Genomic DNA, 17,483 nt, shown 5'->3' with positions numbered 1-17,483 from the left:
ATTTCATTCCAATGTAATAACACAGAAATGCTAGTCAATACCCAAGACTGCATTTAGTGATGTCTACCCCTGTCCAGAAGGGTTGTGGGCTCTATCCCCGGTAGGAATTTGCGGTATCCCATCCACTCGTCCAGGTTCCTCTTGAACAGTGTCATTGAGGTATTCAAATTCACATGATTTTATTCTTACCAAATCTTTGGTTTTGTCTAATGCACCAATTCCTGATTGTGTCCCTAAAATGCAATATTCTCTTCTTTAAAGTTTGTTCTTTCTAGTTTCATTCACCTACCGTTTGACTCTGAATAAGTCACTCAACTAAAGAGTGCTACTGGTCACACTGAAAAGGGGCACGTGTCCAGTGGACTTAACTAGATAATAAATGTATATATATATATATATATATATATATATATATATATATATATATATATATATATAATACTTATGCACGCACACACACATAAACACACATACATATATGTATTAATAAACCTATAGTCCAGGATTCTGAAAAAAATGATAATTCAGCATAGCAAAAGGCAGTGTGATCTTAGATGCACAATGTGGAAGGACACCATATAAGTATACAGCAGCAGTGACTTCTAATTGCTCTACTTAGTGACTCTTCATGGATCTGCAGGACTAGGGCTGCAAAAATTGACAATCCAGGCATGAAGGTAGCATCCGTTAAGCCAAGAAGTGGACAGTACTGCAGCATGTCACATGGACCATGTCCAGTAGTGTACAGGTAGCATATATGTGATGATGAATTTTCACACTTGCATTGAATCAGTACTTTGTGCACAGTTTCCACATGGCAAAGTTAATGCCACATTTGCTTTATTTATTGAAAGGAAAGGGGTGTATAGGTCATTTAGAAAGGAGGTAAAGCAAGCAAAGGAACACACAAAAGGACAAGGAGGAGGGAAGAGAAATGTGGTATGGGGAAGAAGGATATATATACATATATATATATATATATATATATATATATATATATATATATATATATATATATATATATATATATATATATATATATATATATATATATATCTATATATATATATATATATATATATGGATTCCTATTACAAGAAAAAAAAGTTCACTACTTCGAACTTGTAATAGGAAGCCTCACTTCTGCGAAAGTTCACTTTAACAAAAGTGAACTTTTGCGTAAGTGCACTTCACCAAAAACACCACAGCACAGTAGAGGACATAAAAAAACAAGCTATGTCCTCCACTATGGTGCGATAAACCGGGACCTTAGTTAGTAAAGCTATCCCCTTACCCTAACCCATGCCCTAACCCTAAGGTTCGTGACTATCGCACCATAGTGGAGGACATTGCTATGTCCTTCACTGCGCTACAGTCGTCACAGACCTCAGGGTTAAGGCACGGGCTATCCCCTTACTATGACCCGTGCCCTAACCCTAAGGTCTGTGAGTACTGCATGGAAGTTCAGTACAACACCCGTTCATTGTACTGAACTTTGCGTAAGTGCACTTTCGATTAAGTGCTCTTTTGCTGCAGTGAGCATTCCATGCACGATTTCGAATTAGTGAAAATTTGATCTAGTGTATGGAACCCATATATATATATATATATATATATATATATATATATATATATATATATGGATCTACCTGACAATATCAAAAGCTCACAACACCGACAACCACATGGCCGATACCACATCACCGACAACCAAAATTTCGACATCGGAAGAAAACCATGAAAAAGGAACATAAAATTCCCTTTCAACTGCTAGCAGGGGGGCTGCGTCCCCTGTGGGGCGCTCCGCCCCCCCCCCACACCCTCTGTAACTTTAATATGCCAACTCCGAGATCACAGTACAGTGCAGGAATGGAAATCTTTCCATTCCACACTATAGTGAGATGCTGCTTCTGCATTGGCGCCATTCTGAATGTCGATCATATGGTGTCGGCCATATGGTTGTCAGCATTCTGGAGTGTCAGCAATGTCAGGTAGACCCATATATATATATATATATATATATATTCTTTTTTTTTTTATGGAGAGGTGCCTTTTTTTGCAAGACGTGCAGAGGAAGAAGAAGTCACATGTGGAAGATTTGGGTAGGAAGGAGTAGGATATGGAAAAGCAGCAACTGCACTCATATAGTGAAGGTGCTGATGCAAATAGGGTGCACAAAGGAGAACTACAGACAAAGAAATGGAGGACAATTGATGATATGAAGGTTTGGAGATCAGGAGGAGAGAGAGACACATGGAAAGGGCACACCATGATGGGGATATGGTGGTGTAAGGTCTACCTTCCAAGCTGCACAGTGGTGCAGATGCACTCAGCAGAAGTCACTGACCTCTGCAATTGCTCTACTTTGCCGGAATCTGAAAGACACACAATGATGTGTTCCAGGGTGCCAATGCAGCTGTTCAACTCCTGGTCCTCCACTGCCCTAACCAGTCTAGCCACCTCCATTTGGGTAACCCAGAAGGATTTCCCCATGATGCACCCTGATGGAGAGCCTACAGACACCAAAATAGAAGTATCACTGAATGCCACCAGTTAACCCTCCAGGCTGCTCCACAAAGGATGACCTTTGTCATCCTGCAGACATGCTAGTTTGTAGACTAGGGGAAAGCAGCAGGTGATGGCAGGGAAGGTGCAGAGTTCAACTGCCAGTGAAGCTCCATTTGCAGATTTGCATCCAACACTGAAGAAAATGTGAACCAAAATAGAAGTATCACTGAATGCCACCAGTTAGCCCTCCAGGCTGCTCCACAAAGGATGACCTTTGTCATCCTGCAGACATGCTAGTTTGTAGACTAGGGGAAAGCAGCAGGTGATGGCAGGGAAGGTGCAGAGTTCAACTGCCAGTGAAGCTCCATTTGCAGATTTGCAGCCAACACTGAAGAAAATGTGAACCAAAATAGAAGTATCACTGAATGCCACCAGTTAACCCTCCAGGCTGCTCCACAAAGGATGACCTTTGTCATCCTGCAGACATGCTAGTTTGTAGACTAGGGGAAAGCAGCAGATGATGGCAGGGAAGGTGCAGAGTTCAACTGCCAGTGAAGCTCCATTTGCAGATTTGCAGCCAACACTGAAGAAAATGTGAACAGAAATAGACAGAAGCAAAACAACAAGAGCCAACTAAAATGAAGACAACAGCAATAAAGAAGAAAACAAACCAAAAGCAATGCAGAGCAGGATGTGAATAACTGTTTTTAGTACATGCCCTGGAAGAGCATTAGAAACAGAAGCATGATATACAGACCTGTGCTGCACCTGTTGTAGAAATATGTAGACTACACAGTAGGATATGATGTGAGATAAACTGCAGCTGGTTTGCTGGACAGTTGCACAGTGCATGAGTTTAAACAAGTGTTAGTGCAATGGGGATCTGAGGAGTTTATGAGCAGGTAGTACACACAGTATGGCAAATGCTAGTATGTATGCTACGGGGGGAGGCAATAGGACATGTATAGCATGCCTCATAATACCAACTGGAGCTGACATGGAATACAGTGTCCCTGTATTAGCACTTAATCTTGCAATAAAAACAAATGGATGCATCACTACATCCTGCAGTAAAAAAGTGAATGCCTCAGTACATAACGCCCCAGCAGTGTCATGACCATGGTATATCAGGAGCAACTGACATTCAGGTCAATGGAATGGGCAGCCATGAATTATGTTATTTCAGGCTGCCAAGGACAGTATTTAGGACATACATATCAGTCACATACTACTGAGACAGTGAATGATGCCCACTGTAAAATGTACCATAGCAGAGAACTACACTCTTAGATGCAGTACTACAGCTAAGGTTTGCCCAATCTGCAATATGAAGGAATTGTCAGGAATATCTGGTAGTAGGTAGGATAATAGTTCAGTTGCACTTGCATTTTCAAGTTGCAGGAAACATAAACAAAACATAACTATTATCAACAGTGAAATTGACTGGCAGTTTTGCAACCATGGGCAGCTAAGCAGGAGAGGCAGAGTTATACAGGTATGACACTATTTTGAAATACATTCTGACATGTCTACACAGTCATATTTGCTTCCTCTGACAGATCAGTCTATTTTCCCTTATCAAGTGCTGATATAACACAGAAAAAAATACATACCCATGAACATAAATAATTTCAGATAGGTATAAAATAAGGTCTGCTTATGTAAACCAATTATCAGGTAGTCTGTGTATGTAAGAAGACAGGATCCATCTCCCTAATCTCTTCTTCCCATTCTATGCCTCTTACCTCTGCTGTATAGAAGCTAACTCTGTTTTTTGTAGCAGGGCAAGCCCTTCTGGGTTCCCATGTGGATGGGGGGACATTCCTCACACCCCTTAACTAACATATACAAACTCCAAGGTCTCACAACAGTGGATAAAAAGGCAAACTCCACTGCTGGTGAAAGTTATTTCAGCGAAAAGTGCTCGCCTTTTTTACTTTCCATGAAACTACCTTCATCGACGTTACATATTCCATCAGATGAGTTGCTGATATCCATAGTATCACTCACTGGCTTGAAAAAACAGTGCTAGGCATTCACTTTTTTGTGGAGACCCTCATATTATGAGTCCCTCAACAGACATTCCCCATGGTGCAGATGCAGTTAGTGGAGAAAGATTTTGGTCTCCTTATTGCACTGCTCTTGAGCTGTTCCAGTTTCAGCCCTTATAGATGTCATAGCAACTTGCCAAGATGACATCAGGAAGGAAATCTTAGCTGAGTTACACCAGCACACATTGTGGAAATCGCATGATTTGCATCATTGGGCAGCACAACAGTGCTAGATAGCCCAATGGTAATATGCAGTAGCTCAACCACAGTAGAAATTCACAGAGGGAATGTGGAAGATATGTGCCACTCACACATGGTAGTATTACTGGACCAATAAAATATAATGTCAGGACACTTAAAGGCACAGTTCTGTTGTGCAGCTTCCTCCAAATCTGCTAAATTGCTTAAAATTTTCAGAAGTGTTTAGTTGTCAAACAGGCCATGTATGCACAGATTCTAGCATGGTCAACCATAAATATATATAGGCAGACATAAGTCCCACAATGCACTGTAGAGCTACTACCACGCAGGACTATGTACAAATCTGACTACATTTCACAAAATTACCTCAGCAGCGTAATTGTCATGCTAACCAGTGCTTTTGCATGTACATCTTACTATTCATTTTGCTACAGCATGGCAAGAAGAATTTCATTAAAGAGTACTGCAGTCTTCTAGACAGCAAAACAGAGTTACAGTAGCTATGGTAAGGGTATACATACTAAGTGCAGGTGGGGATGAAGAATAGATATAGTTATCACATTTGAGAAGATTGAACAAGACCAACATGCAGAAAGTGGGATTGGCAGATGTATCACTGAATGTCAGAGACTGCTGGAGTAGACAGTATACACAGTACACACAGGAAGGGATGTGCTGGACTGCATACCCTCTGCTATTAGATTTGCACACATAGAAGTGGATGGGTTGGAGATGTGTACCTGACAAATGATTTAGGTTGTGGATGTATTCTGTGGAGTACTGCTGCATCAAGGAGACATATGCCTGTGTAAACAGACCACAGTATACATATTACATGACAGCCTAGCAGTCTGTGCACCACCATATTGTGCAGCACCACACAGATAGAAAGTATCTTGCTGCATATCTCCAGATCAAACTGCAGTGCACAGCTTGATGAATCCACGCAATGGAAGCAGGCCTTCAGCAATTCAACGACGTGCTCAACAATCTTATGGGTCTGTGATAGTGCAGATTTATGTGTCATTTCAGAAATGCTCTGAGGGTTAGATATCTTTGTCTTAAACAATGGCTTCAGTAGCATTAGGGTGTATCCAACATCCAGCATCACCAGTAAGATGCCCCTTTGGTAAATCACTGATCACTGGTATAAGTTGGTTGTGTGCCAAATGTGGGAATCATGGGACCTACAAGGATGGCACACAGACATATTGCAAGTTATTCTTTGTGCACTGGATACCATCTGGCAGTTGAAGAAGTGGAAACCCTTCCAGCTAACATTCCCACAGAGCCTTTATTGTGATGCGGGTGCAGTCAATGGCCCTTGAAACCTATAGAAAATTAGATATTTCATAGAAAGCCTACATTGTGGAGTTTCTTTCCTCTGTGGTCAATGTGCATGCGTGTGTGTGTGTGTGTGTGTGTGTGTGTGTGTGTGTGTGTGTGTGTGTGTATGTTTATGTAATTAACTGCAGGTCTAGTTATCCAAAAGCTTACCCTCAATGGATAAACAGTCCTCATAATATTTGCATTATGGCTGTCCTATTAACTTTTGATTTCAGTCAGTCTTGTTGACTCTTCACTCTGTTCAAACAATGCATTCCAATCATCATCCACGTATTTTGTGAAGTAATACTATCTTGCATCACCTGTGAGCAATATATCATTTTTGACTTCAAATATTGTTGTGTTGTATTTGTATACCATTCTATTTTTAAGCATGGCATATGCTTGGACTGTATTGAGTGACTTCAGATAATGTAACATTTCCCTTATATTCCATATCAACATCTTTCCTTTAAAACTATAGTTATAACATTTTCATTCTCTTTGTGCATGGCTTCTTATGTGCACACCAAATACCATCAGTGTTGATCTCTTCACATCTTCCAGTATCTGCACTTTATGATCATTTACAATTATGCCCATGAGGTCTTGAGAGCAGGACACTACTCATTGTGGGAACCTTGAGCAGCCAGTAAAGACATATAGTAATTTCACATCTTCAACAGATGATTTTTTTTTTCCCGTTTGTATCTTAATAATGCACTTTTGTTTCTCTCTCTGTCTTTTTTAAATAGACCACTTCTCTAATTATGTACTTTGAAATTACAATAAGCTATACTTCTCAAACTCTCACAACAAGAAATCTGGACAAAGCCAGAAATAATAGGGGGACAAAGGCCTAAAAATAGGAACAATGTTTAAATAGTGTTCCTATAAACTTACAAAGTTGCAAAAAAGGCCTAGTTTGCATTATTATGTATTTTTGAAGGATATGAAGTCTGAAACTCAAATATCTGTCATTATGTAGTATTATTTACTGACTTCAATCCTCAGTCAACAGACTAAAAACATGAGGCAAAAATGTGGACATTCTGCAAAAATCCACACAGTTGAGAAGTATTTTCTAAGCTGCCATGATTCAGATCAGTCATTCCAAATTTATTTTTTTGATGTGCACTTTTTGCTGCCATTTTTTTGACTCTGTATGGTAAGTAAAAAAGTCAAACATGCCCTTCCAAGCCTTCAGCTTCATCATACAGCTACTTATAAAATATGTGAAAACAAACTCTCACAATACTAGAACTTCAACAAGTAAAACTTCTGTTGATATATATGCAGCACACTATTGACTAGAATTAACAACAGAAACACTTCTCAGTGAATACTCTCAAAGAACAAGTATTTTATTAGAATGAAGCTTTACAGTTCTGGAACAAAGCTGAATAAGCCACATAAACCAAAAGCACAAAATAAACTATTACTCTGTTTATACCTGAAAATATATCAAGCAGCGTGAATTACAAATGTTATTTTTTTAGTATATTTTATTTTGCCTTTATCCTTTCATTGCAAGTTCCAAGTACACTATTAGAGCCAAAGACTGTGAAGTTTAAGAACCCAGCTTAAGTTAACTTTATAATAAGAAACATCGTACAGTCTTGAAATCCCTCATATTAAAGAATGCAACAAGATTATCAGTAAGAAATTAAAAGGGAGCATCAGACTAGAAAGGTAAAGCATGAAATTAAATTAACTTCTGAAACAGAAGATAACTATAAGTACTTCTTCAGATAAATTAAGAAACTAACCTGAGAATTCAGAAACACAACCCTGCAGCTTGCTGAAAGAGATGCACTAAAAAATACTATTTAGACAATGCAAGAATCTGCAATTCAGAGACACTTCAGCTGCAATAAGAAAAAGTCTCATTAGTGGCTAAATTGCATGTCTCTGAATAGCTGTTAACTACTGCAAGTGATGTTTAGCACTTTTCTACCGTAGTTAACATTGTTGGTCCATGCATCATGGAGGCACTAGCACCCAACCCCTTATTCACTCTTCCACATAGAAATACAGTAAAATACCCCCCCACACACACACACATAATCAAACAGACAGACAGACACATACCCCCAAACCATCCCTGTGTTATCAGAGTATCCCCAATGTCTACGTTTTTCTGTCCTCATAAATCATAGATGATTACAGAAAGCCTCTTATGCCAGATGTTAGAGTTTCACACTTCATATCCTTAAATAAAGGCATGTTAATGCAAATGCTAAAACTATCCCAGTGGCTTTATAAGCTTATAAGTAGAATAATAGATTCATATGTTCATAGGAGGTTACTAGGCTATTGGCCCCTAGGGTCCTAATAAGCTTAGTCATAATTCTGATCTGTCCTTGATAATGTGTCTTTGCTTCCCTATTATTTTGGCTTTGTCTATATGTCTTGCACTATGAATTTGAGAGGTATGTTTATATGTACCCTGCCCCCCTTTTTCTCTTTACTTACAAACTGGAGTAGGCCTTGAAAAATGCCCAAGATCATGGGTCTATATTAGTTTGCCGAAAGACATCTCCATTGAACACCTCTCCATTGACACAAAACCTTTGAAATACACATCCATGAATCGCAGAATTTTTCCCAGGGTGAGAAAGTAGTTGGCCAGCTCCACAACTTTGCCCTTTTCCCCACTGTAGTGTAATCTCAAAGTTGGTATATATAGTTAGGGTGGTGGGAGGGTGCAGCTCCCCCACATTGCGGGGTGTTGTGGGCAAAGCCCCGAAATGTGTGGGTTTGATTTAGTGCATTGTGTGTTCCATTGTGCTATGGACATTTGTTTCACTGCCCTGGGAAAAATTCTGTGAATTGCGGAAGTGAATTTCGATGGTTTCATGTTGATGGAAAGGTGTTCAATGGAGATGTCTTATGAGAAAGTAATATAGACTCCAAGATAATATTATGTTAAAACTAACAAACAAACTAATACTTATCACTAAGTGCAGGATGTTAATGCTGCTGCTTCCTGTGCCAGATGTGACTTTTTTCACCCTACTTACCCCCCCAACAACTTCTCAGGCAAACACACTCTCATTCATACACAGACACATATTCAGCCTCACAAATACATACATACAACCCAGCAGTTCTTCAGCTCTAGGCTCCCTGGCAGTTATTTCCATCACAATGGAGGAATATGATCTTTTGGCTGTGTTCATTAATACAAAATGGCCAGGAGTGGTCATGTTAACATACACAGCCTACTGATTTTATGAATCACTAGAATGCATAAATGGCTTAATGCAGGCATTTCTGGGGAGAGGACATGGCCAATTAGCATATCGTTTCTACTGGTATTTCTCATTAGCATTTAGCATGACTGCAAAGACAGCCCACGCAAAGCTGCACATCTTCATGCTGCAGCATCATGTTAGGGTTATCTGCCTTTGAATTAGAAATGTTTACCACAAGGTGCACACCTCATGGTAACATTTCTGAATCGAGGCCTAAGAAGTAACACCAAGCAATGTTTGGAACTTATCCAAAATGACACCACCACTTCAGACTCAGTATATACAGAAAATATAGTTTCAGACAAATTTAGAGTAAACTTTACTCCTGAAACAACAATCTTAATTCCAGAAATTCCAAAATCCCTTACACTTCCTTATATTGCAAAGGAACCCATACCAAAGATGATTCTGTAAAATAAAAATACTACTTCCATGGGGCCCAACAATTTACCTCGGTGCCTAATAAATTGAGACAAACATGCCCTTGTTGAACTTTTCCTTAAATTCTTTAACCAAAGCTTGGCTTCAGGATTTGTTCTTGGAATATGGAAAACTGCATTGGTGATGCCCCTATGCAAGGTTGGCCCTAGACAACTACAGATGTATTGACTTGGTTAGGCTGATTTGCAAAGCCATGGGAAAAATCTTAACTGACTTCATAAGTTATGATATCAAAAACCTTACCAGGCTAGACCCACATCAGTTTGGCTTTGATAAAGGGAGGTTCTACCTACTTAGTATAGTTAACTTCTTCAAGAAGTCACACAGACTATAAAAAGTGGTCATTCTATTCATACAACTTCTTTGTATCTGACAAAAGCATTTGTTATTATACTCCATTCTGGCATAATAAATAAGAGAACTAGAATAAAAGTAGATACATATGTGGTGAATTATATAATTAATTGGGTAAACTATGTAGAACCACACAGTAAAGGTGGCAGGCACCTCTTCAAAAAATATGAGTCAAACTTCAAGTCCCAGTACTGCAAACCTTCCGTTTTGGCATCTACTTCTGTAGCCTACAGACCAAGAATCAGGACCTTTGGTTAACTAAGATTACTGCAAAATGAACATTAGTATCAGATCTTATTCTGATAATGAGTCATTGCAGCAAAATAACTAGTACAGACAATGGGTGTACAGAAAAAAGAGCTACAGTTAAATGTAAAAAAAGTGTGGTATTATCACATTTGATTAACAGTTCTCTTCCTCAATGCACTGTATAACGAACATCTCACTGCAGAATGATAATGTAGTAAGAGATCATAGAAACTGGATTTAAAATTCTCTCACCTTTGACCCTCTTGTAGCAGCTGACATCAGGCAATCATTCTGTATACCACAACTAATATCTAAAGACATATCATCCAGGTCAAAAGCAGCAGCATCCCTCTTAATGCTGCCCTATTTTGACCGATTTTTGAGAACAACATTGCCTTTGGCATGTACCGTTCAAGACAAATGAAGTAACTGAAAAGGCATCAGAGGTTCCTAACCAAAAAGACTGATGTCCTAAAGTCCCTAAGCTATCAGGAAAAGTTGAAGAGTTGTCCCCTTATTTGGTTTCTTATAGGCTCTTGTGAGGGTGATCTAACCTTTGCATTCTATGCCATTAGGGGCCTCTTCTTTCTTGATCTCCTGTATCTTTACAAGTCAGGTAGCCCACACTAATACCAGAACTAGATAAATCACCACTACCAATAAATGTTATTACTTATTACCAAGTCTACCTCTGAAACAACAACTTCTGCAAGCTAAATAAAGTGACACTCTATCATCCTTCAGCATAAATCTGGATGACTGGATGGGTACCCATAAATTTACACATTGAGTATCCTTTGATTTCTGTAGAATAGAACAGCATGAGCATGGATATTGGCAAGGTGTAAACTGCCTTGTGACTTAATTGCCTTGTATTTCCTTTAATCCCTAAAAGTGAACTCTACATGCAAATGTTAAATAATGACTCAAAATAAGAAAAAAAAAACACTTCTTTAGAAATAACATTGCTCTTATTTTATTAATATAAAACACACTGAGCTTATTTTATTTATCTATATATTTATTTATTTAATAAATAATAACTGGACAATAGTCGATCCTTTTTGTTCCAAACCTAGTTACAAAAATGAAAAATAAATGAACAACAACAAGGCACAAAAAGATATAAATTATGTGCAGAGAGAAATATGAACAAAGGTGTTCTTTTGAAATTTTGGGATTCAATACAAGTTCCAAAACTACAAATACTTGACATTGATAAAAAATATCAGATATCTGCAAAACTCTCTAAAATTGCAATTGCGCTTTTTTTTTTTTTTTTTTTTTGCATGGGCAAGTCCACCCTCCCCCACTATGTACTTCTATATTCAGCAGCTTATATATATATATATATATATATATATATATATATATATATATATATATATATATATATATATAGATAGATATGTATATTATCTGCAAGATTGCTATACCTCATTTTCACAGTTTGGAGAAGCACAATTACCATCCTTGATCTGACAATGGACACCTAAGGGGAAAAAATACAATAATGTGCAAAAAGCAACATGTATAAAACACATGATAGAACTATTTACATGAGAAAATATAATACTGCTTATACCAGATATGTTTTGGGGATTGCATGGTTGCATGGAGGTATAAAACTGGTAGAGTAAGTTAAACAGCTAAGTCATAAATGTGGTTCAGCTATATTCTTGCTGCTGCAAGAATGCTTTAAGCTGATTGGAAAAGTGAGCAATAACAGGAAGATAGTAACAGGTAGTTAGACCAAGTGAATATTTGTATTTAATAAGACCCCTATTTAAAGTTACCACAAATGAATGAGTCTTTTTCAAAACTGCACCAGCATGCTGGAATGCACTACATGAATCAATTAGATCAGTGTATGACCTGAGTGGTTTCAAAAAACAGCTCACAGATGAAAACAAATGTAATTGTAAGAAGGATCCAGGCTGATCCTAATGTGCAACATTTACTCCAAGCTGGTACATCTTTCACTTGCTAAATTGCATTTCCAATGTAATGACTTTACTTGTAAACTTATTATAAGTTACCTGTGGTGTAATGTGGTTGTATCTTACATTGTATAGCTCCTGTTGCTTTGTACTATTGCCTTGATGTCTTGTCTTCATGGCCTTGATTGTGGCTGAAAAGGGTTCCTGGATCAGTCCACTCATCCAGTTAATAAATATAAAATAAATAAGTACTGTATGTGGGGTGTCAGTTTCATATAGATGGGTATAAACAGGGGAAAGTTCTGTTAATTTATACTAATGAAAGAAATGAAGTGATAGATGTCAGTGAATTTACAGATGGAAGATAACAGAATATGAATAGTATGATTCCAACAGCAAAGGCTGTACAACATCTGTAAATGATGTCGGGAAGATTTAAATTCTATTCTTTGATACCATAGGCTAGAAAGAACAGTTGTATAAATTGCAGTTACCATAACAGTAAGTGTTTAAATTTCTCACTGTTGCAGTACCCTTTGACTATACAGATTTTTTTCCAGCCTAGGAAACATCAACTCTTTATTTTACCACCTAGAAAACAAAATCTGGACACCTTCAGAAAGCAATGCCCCCCCCCCCCATTCCTTAGTTCTGAGTAATCCCATCAGTCAAAAGGAGGCTTTCTTCAGCATTTTCTTGCCTGTACTGTGGAAGAATAACCTAACAATTCTGATATAACCAAACAGTAATAACAATAAAACATATAATGCAGAACAAACACAACCCTACTTTATATCTCAACTATAATTATATAAAAGAGTAGGGAAGGGAGGCTGTGTCTACTGCAACATTGAGGAATTCAAACACCTACTGTTAAGAGTAAGGGCAGCTAACACAACTGTGCTATATTCATCCCTCCCACTGCTAGAGTTGTGCCTAGGCTACATGAACTGATTACAGAAGCCTATCCATCCTTGGAGGAAGAAGGACATGGATCCATAAAGCTCTGGAGAGTATTCCTAGCAAAGTCTGACCTGGACCTAGAAAAGTAATCCAGTTTGTAATGGTTAGTAAAGGTATATACAGAGCACCATGTTGCTGAATGTTGAATGCTTCTAGAGTCCACCCCTTTCCAGTATGCCATTGAAGAAGACAAGGCTCTAGTGGCATGTGCTTCGATAATGCCTGTAATGGATTTGCAATGATAGGAATAGCAAAAAACAATAGCTAAGGACAAAAGTCTGAGACTAAGCTCCAGAAAAAAATCCAAATTTAATCTAACTTATCTCGTGTTAAAAAGGCATTCTGAAGAGAAGAATCTATAAGACATCCCCGAAACACATTTCTGTGACTGTCTGTACACAGAGACAAGGAGGATTTTGCAATATTTATGTGGAAGACAAGATTTGTCAAAACTCATGATTCTTAACATCTGAATGAAGATAAGCAAGTGGTCTAAATAAGGAAAGATGTGAATGCCATTCAGTCTGCAATAAGCTATGACTGGGGTTAGACATTCTGTGAATACTACTGCAACTGTAGATAAAGAAATGGCTAATGCAGTGAACTTGTAATTTGACCCAGAAACACAGAACCTTAGATATTTCAGCATGTGTCCGTGCAGCTCAATGAAAAACTCAGAAAATGCAAAAGAAGCACACATAGTATAGGTTCATACTAGGCTATCTGCCCTAAGGCATTTATAAGCCTAGCCCAAATTTTTGTGGCTTACGCCACCCCTTATATGAAAAAATACTGTGCCCATTAGTTTGTTGTGCCTCTGTCCAGCAGTGACACAGAGATGATTCCCGGGGTAAACCTACGATCTCCCATCCACAGGTCTAGATTTCTCTTGAACAGAGTCAGCGAGGTGCTCTGCCTCACATGGACCGGGATTTTATTCCACAGCATAGGGAGTCTCTGAGTGATAAATCTATCCCTCCAGCACATCCTATTTATATCCGTGCTAAGGTTTAAGTCGCTTGCTCTAGTGGTTTTGGTGGATTTGGATTTTTGAGGTGGAGCATGTCCATTAATTCCGGGTTGGACATGGCCTTGTATGTCAGGCACATGTCACCTCTGAGCAGACAGTATGCGACTGAATAGAGCTGGAGTTTCTTCAATCTGGCAGCATATGACAGATTTTGGAGTCCCTTTATCCTTTTGGTGAGGAACTTTTGGGGTCTCTCCAATTGCTGCAGATGTCGGGTGAGATACATCCCGAATGGGGCATTGTACTCGATCATTGGTCTGATAAGCCAGAACCAAACAAGCACATTGGGCTGGATTTACGAAAGCTTGCATGGAGTTGTAGAGTAGAGTAAGACGTCAGACAGCTAATATGTCTGCCGAGCGATCCAGCAACAGCCGGCAGAGACGTGCATGAGAGCTTCTAAAGCTACTCTTGCATGGACAGCATCATGGTATGCAAATTACCTCATTTGCTGCTGAAAGCTATGCAAATGAGGTACATTTGCAATCCAGGAAACACTAACCTGTCCGTGGAAGAGTAGTATTATTTGCAGAAATGTACTCCATTGGTAACGGAGTACCGTTCTGCAAATTGCTAAACAGAGCTATGACAGCTCCAAATAAAGGATGCATCCAGTTGAGGAAGCATGCCAATGGCCAAATATAAGGCCATTGGCATTTTTAAATGTTTAAAATTATTAAAATCTAATTTTTTTCCCGATCTCTGATGTTTAAGCATAGTGCAGTGCCGCGCAAACGTGCGGCACTTAAAAAAACAATAAAATATTTTCAGAATAGCCAAAAATAGGCATTTTCACTAAAAATCTTATCCTGCCAAGCAGATGAATGGCAGGCTGAAGACAGCATGGCCGCTGAGTACTGGTTGCTAAGGGGGGGAAGCTCAGTGTGAGAGATGTAACCAAGCATTAGTAGGCAATCCTATGCAAATGAGGATAAGGATAGTGAATCCCAATTTTCCTCAGCATGTGAGCCATGTCCCAAGAGTGTAAGTGTAGGAGTAGGTGAGTAGTAGAGTAGAAGATAGGTGACATCATGAGGGGGTATGGCAGAAAGGCTGTATGCTTATTGGAGCACAGTGTCCTGTGTTTGTCCTGAGTTGCTAGGGATTGCAAGAGGCGTGTCTACAGCTGTCCTTTTTGAAAACCAGAAACCAAAGGTGTACGCCGTGAAAATATCTGAAATTTCTTGCAAATGGGCACACAGCATGTGCACGTGTGTGAGCCCGTGTGTGCGCGTGTTTGCGCTTGTTTGTGCGGCGCTGGCCCCGGGCGGAAACAGAAAGGGAAAAGGAAGGAAAAGAAGTAGTAGGAAGTTAACCAAGGAGAACTAGCAGAGCTGCCAGGTGAAATATATCAGAATCAGCCAATTACACAGGCAGCAGACTAGCCCAGAACAGCCCAGCACTTTAAACTCTGCAAACAGCATTCTTCCCTGTTTTTTCCCAAGAACTCTGCAACACTGCAGTATACAAAGAGGAAAAGCTTAAAAACTTTAAAGTCAGACAAAATGTTAGGGGCTGCTCTTGCTATCATAAACCAACATGTGCAAGGTGCTGAAGGTGGTGATGTTGTGAATGCTGCTGAGCAACCAAAAGTGAGGAGATGGAGAAGAGTGTACAGACCCAGGGTAACCTACCAGGGGCTACATGAGCTGAAGATAGTGGAGCACTATAGGGTGGGCAGAGACCTCCTGCAGCAAAATGTTGAGCTGTGCCGGCCACGCCTCACACACAGAACCAACAGAGGGGAACCCATCCCAGTGGATACCAAGGTATGTCTTGGACTAAGAATACTAGCTACAGGTACCTTCCAGAGACCAACTGGTGATATGATGGGGATTTCACAGGCATCAGCATCCAGGGTACTGCACCAGTTCCTGGATGCCATATCAACACATGTCGGTGAGCACATATATTTCCCCAATTCCCCTGAGGCATTGGCCAGCAATATGCATCTTTTCCACCAAATAGCAGAATACCCTGAGGTAGTGGGTGCAATAGACTGCATGCACATACACACCAAAGCACCACCCAGTGAGCGGGGTAGGGTCTACATCAACCGCAAGGGCTTACTCTCCATCAACTGCCAGGTTGTGTGCGATGCCCAGGGCATAATAAAGAAAGTGTGTGCTGGCTGCCCTGAAAGCTATCATGATTCCCACATCTGGCATCTGACACAGCTGTACCAGAGAGGTCCAATGGGGACATCCCTGACGGTCACCTAGTGGGGGACGCTGGATACGCACTGGAGCCGTGGCTGAAGACACCTATCAGAAATGCATACACACCCGAACAAGAACTCCATAAAGAGGCACAAGCACAAACAAGAAACATTATTGAGCGTGTGTTTAGGATGCTCAAGTCACGGTTCTGGTGCCTGGACACATCTGGTGGAGCCTTGCAGTACTCACCAACTACATGTACCCAAATTGTCATGGTATATGCCATGCTACACAATATGATCCTGCGAATACAGCTGCAGCAGGAACAGCATAGGGCAGGGCCAAACAGCCCCCCACCATTGCCAAGGCCTGCACAGGCACAGCATGACTCAGAGGAGGAACAACCTGAGCCTGCCCCAGTAGGCAGAAGGAGGTGTGCCCAGTATGCCCTGGCCTTGGCAAAAAGGCAATGCATAGCACATACACTGACTCAGCAGGAACCCTGGAAATGACACCTCTCTCTGACTCGCACATACAGTAAAAGGGATGCCTAGCTTGACACTACATGTTTTCAAACATGTATAGGGAGTGTACTATCTGCATCCGACATAGGCAGCCCTGCAGCACCACCTGAGGCATGAATGTCCTATTTTATGCAAGATTTACCTGTATTGAGAATATTTAAATACAATTGCGTGTAGCTGCTCTCCGCACTAACCAGTGCAATGTCAGGAAACGTTGGGCAATGTTGGGCAAAGTCGGGCAAAGTTGAGCAAAGTCGAGTAAACACACTCACACCTACTTTACTGTTCCTTAAGCAGTCTGGTCTGCCCAGCTGGAAAATAAAAAGCAGTGACAGGGCTCGAACTCAGGATACTGTGCACTATAGTCACAGTACTGAACCACTAAGCCATGACAGCATTTCATTGGCACAGACACAAATTAACTCACTCACACATACCAGTTGGGGGGGGGGTCACATACCTAACAGTCACAGCCAGCAG

This window comes from Protopterus annectens, chromosome 7.part0 (genome assembly GCF_019279795.1).
Source record: "Protopterus annectens isolate FY-2018-M chromosome 7.part0, PAN1.0, whole genome shotgun sequence".
In the NCBI taxonomy this organism is placed as follows: domain Eukaryota; kingdom Metazoa; phylum Chordata; order Ceratodontiformes; family Protopteridae; genus Protopterus; species Protopterus annectens.
The sequence above is the reverse complement of the archived record's forward strand: the minus strand, read 5'-3'. Positions refer to the sequence as shown.